Source organism: Myotis lucifugus, unplaced genomic scaffold (assembly GCF_000147115.1).
Source record: "Myotis lucifugus unplaced genomic scaffold, Myoluc2.0 scaffold_68, whole genome shotgun sequence".
NCBI classification, from domain to species: domain Eukaryota; kingdom Metazoa; phylum Chordata; class Mammalia; order Chiroptera; family Vespertilionidae; genus Myotis; species Myotis lucifugus.
In genome coordinates, this window is record NW_005871116.1 from 4,673,861 (window position 1) to 4,677,791 (window position 3,931).

General features: G+C 43.4%; 1 protein-coding gene across 3 annotated transcripts in view; it reads right to left on the minus strand.

Moving 5' to 3' along the window:
- Positions 1-3,082, minus strand: part of PRKAA1 (protein kinase AMP-activated catalytic subunit alpha 1) — a 30,882-nt gene extending 27,800 nt beyond the window's left edge. Inside the window, exon 1 of one of the 3 annotated variants that reach the window (XM_023755037.1) lies at positions 2,967-3,082. The gene's annotated coding sequence lies outside the window, so the exon portion shown is untranslated. Of the gene's footprint in view, positions 1-2,958 lie in introns of all 3 variants that reach the window. The other 2 variants (XM_006090149.3, XM_023755036.1) reach the window with 2 other exon arrangements.
- Between the last annotated feature and the right edge of the window lie 849 nt (positions 3,083-3,931).

The following is a 3,931-nucleotide window of genomic DNA, read 5'->3' on the forward strand; positions in this document are numbered from 1 at the left end:
CCAGGATCTGCGGGCCTGGGGGGAGGGACCAAGAGGCCAGTCCAATCACAGCATGGCTCTGTTCCCACATCTCCCTCCCGCCACCACGCCGCGAGCAGCCGGGACCCAGGACTGACTTCCACTGCGCAGGCCAAGACCCTAGCCTGGTGTTGGGTCGTCCATCTGGACGTTTAGGTCTTGACGGACCCTGGCTCTTCATACATTAGGACTAGAGGCCCGGTGCACAGATTCATGCACTGGTGGGGTCCCTCGGCCTGGCCTGCAGGGATCGGGCCAAAACTGGCTCTCCAACATCCCCTGAGGGGTCCTGGATTGCAAAAGGGTGGTTCTTGGGTGACGCACCCCAGAATTGGGCTCCCTCCTCTCTGATTTCGGGTGTGTCACCCGAGAACTGCAGCTGCCAAGTCATTGCAGTTCAGCAGCTCCTGCATTGAGCGTCTGCTCCCTGGTGGTCATTGCGTGTCATAGCTACCAGTCAGACGGTCGCTTAGGCTTTTATATATATAGATAGATGGTAGGTATATTATACACATTGTTCTACTATCCCCTTATTTTTCCTCTTAAAACTACACCTTGAAAATTGTTCCCTAAATTGCATAAAGTCTCTTGCTTTTTTTTTTTCATGTTTGCAAGGCATATCACTGTATGGATAAACCATAACTTTTGTCCTATTAGAACTTACTTCCAATCTTTTGCATTTACAAAAAATATGGCAATAAATAACTCATTATTTCACACATGAGTGCAACTACAGGGTAAATTTCTAGAATTTAATTTTAAAATTTATATAAATGAGTGTACATATCCTTCTACTTCTGTTTTAGTGACCTAGTCTTACATATTTGTGACTCATCCATGCTAATATATATAGCTCTTGTTCATACATAAGATTTTTTACTTAAAGAAATGTTTAAATAACTTCCACTATGATTCATTCACAAAGAGAACCATCACCTATTAACCTGAAATTGCAGTTTTATGTAGAAATACTTGCCAACTTAATAGATTCTATGTATAAACAACTCATTTGCCAAAGACACACCCAGCCCACTAAAAAGGCAGCCTTCTCTTGGAAAACTAACAAAAACCGCCAGTTTAATCAAGCAATAGTCACATGACTCTTTGTTCATTCATGCTTTTATAATTATTCTACCTGGGAGGGAAGAAGAGTGGACCAGCAAGGGAGTGGAGACTAACACCTTAACAACCAGGAAAAAAAGAAAAACCTTGGAAGTAATAAAAGATAATTCAAGCATATTTTCAAATTAACCCTGTTGTCTGTTTAAATTGTCCCCTCAAAATGTTACCATTAAGTTTTTTATCTTGTATTAGGAAACAAAATAATCACTATAAATTTACAGTCCCCTCCTTCCCAAAAATTAAATTTCATCTAAGCATGGAATATGATATTGGAAATTTTTCTGCATATCAGAAAAATTAGGTTCCTTTTCTAGGTTAAATTTACCAATGTGTTTAACTAACTTTAAAAGTTCTATCTACTCCAAATTGTCTCCACTGAAATACAAGATGTCCCCCAAAAATGTATATACTTTGAATGATTATAAGTCAGTGTTTATTAACATACTGTTCATTTTCAAAATTTAAAAGAATCTACAGAAATGAGTGTGTGTACATTTTTGGGGACACCCTATATATGGCTAATATTATTCATAAGAATTCTTGCCAAATTAAAGCTAGTGTAAGTTACCAACGTCACCTCTACAGTAGCTCTCTTTGCCTGCCCACTGAGCAGCTATATCCCACTTTCTCCCAATACCCACTTCTGTGTAGATATCTCCCTGGTCCCCCACACTAGCCAAGCACTTCATAAGATTCCCCTCCCCACCCCTACACACACACACACACACACACACACACATCCAAGAGTGGCCATCTCCCTCCAAGGGTAATTCAATCTCCCTTGCTAGTGCCTACTCAGGAACACAGCCTAAGCCAGTTGGCACAAGGCATTCCTGGCCTGAGGGACTGGATGAGCCGACGAGATTCGTGACAGGTATGCTAGCACTTCCTCTGGAGAGAGCACTACAGGAAAAGATGTTCTTGGCTAAGTTGAGTTGGAGTTTCCATGACTTGGGATAAAAAGCATCCCAACTGTTTAACAACTTAAAAATGTACTGGTTGAGCCCTGGCCAGGTGGCTCAGTTGGTTAGAACACTGTCATGGGTTCAATGCCAGGTCAGGGTACATACCTAGGCTGTGGTTTCGGTCCCCATTGGGGCCCCTACGAAAGGCAGCTGATGAATGTTTCTCACTCCAATGTTTGTTTTTCTTTCTCTCTCTCTCCCCTCCTCTCCCTATAAAATCAGTAAACATGTCCTCTGGTGATGATTAAAAAAAAAATGCACTGGTTAAGGATTCTGACCAACATCGACTACTGTATTTATGAACAAACTGAACCATACCTATAAAACCTACGTTCCCTTGGCTAATAGCGGCCTTTCTATATTTGGTGAAGTTGTTGACTTATTGGATGCTGTTGACTTTGACAGTGTGAGGCACATGGGGAGGAGTGAAGGTTAAGGAACAGCAGCCACTGTTGCTCATGGCACACAACCACACCACAGAACAAATCCGGAAAACGAAAGATTTCCTCTTGCTTTCCTGTCTGCCATGCCAAAAGCCTCCTAGCAAATTAGAGAGAGAGAGAGAGAGAGAGAGAGAGGGACCTGACTGCTCAGGTCTGTATTAGGAGAATGATGAGCATCCCAAGCAGGATGGTGGGGGAGGTGAGGACATCACTATTGTCATCACTACTTGGGAGTCACTAATGAGCATTTCTGAGTGATACTTGTAAACTCCAGTCAGTTTGCAATTGCTAACGAGAGACAGCACAGCCAAAATAAATAGATAACTTCAAGGGCACCGAACCGCCTCACTGACCAAACGCAGACCCACCCTACCAGCCGCTATCAACCTAGCCTGGCATTTGCTTCTTACTTTCTTACATTGTTGGCCTTGCTGATTCTCATAAGAAGGTTTAGGCAGCTGGTTCCCTGTGGGCTACACAGCACTTTTCCAGTTCTATGACTCAGAAAGGGCAAGAGAAGGAAGGGTTCTCCTCTTCCATCCCTAGATAAAATCAGAAAATGTTTATTTAGCTCTGGGAGAGCAAGACTCGGTTAGTTCATTCGCTGTACAGACGTTCACAAACTTTCCTTTCTTTCAAGTCAAATCTTGATATGCAAGTCATAGGCTATTATTTATCCAAAGCCAATGCATGAATTAGTATCCGTTTCATACTATTTTCCTCTGCATCCCTCATAACACAGTCAAATGTCTTAATGAAAAAAAAAAAAGGAAATTATGCCTCACAAAGTTTGCAATTAAACTTCTTGTGCCAGAACTGGTGGGCTGGAGAGCAAGTTTCTATTTCCAGAACACTGTGTTGAAACACATGGGAAAGAGAGTCCACACTTTTCATTTTAAAAAATGTTTTCTAATGATGCACACTAAATTGCTTATTAAAATGTAAAGGGCCCGTGAAAATGAATGGAAAGAACTGCATGAATGAACTAGCGAGTCCGATCTGGACGCCACACCCGCACGACCTACCAGGTCTGGCACAGAGACTGCGGACCTGGTCCTGCGGGAACCCTGGAGGCATGGAGTCTGCATTCAGAACAGAAACCGCGCATCGCAAATGCAGGACCAGTTCATTATTCATTGGCTCCTCCGAAAACCTGGGCGTCCTTTCCGACCAGATGGCCTGTCTGTCTCAATTCTGTAAGCCACCCCCAACGCACCCTGACTTGGGCAGGAACACACCTCACACTTGGGAACCGGCCAGAGCAGGTAGGCCGCCAGCCGCCCGAAGAAGTAGCAAATGTTTTTTTTTTTCGATTTTTTCTCCGGTGCGTATGTTGGCCCACAGCTCTAGTTTTTTTGGTCGAGAAAAGGGGGGGGGGGGCGG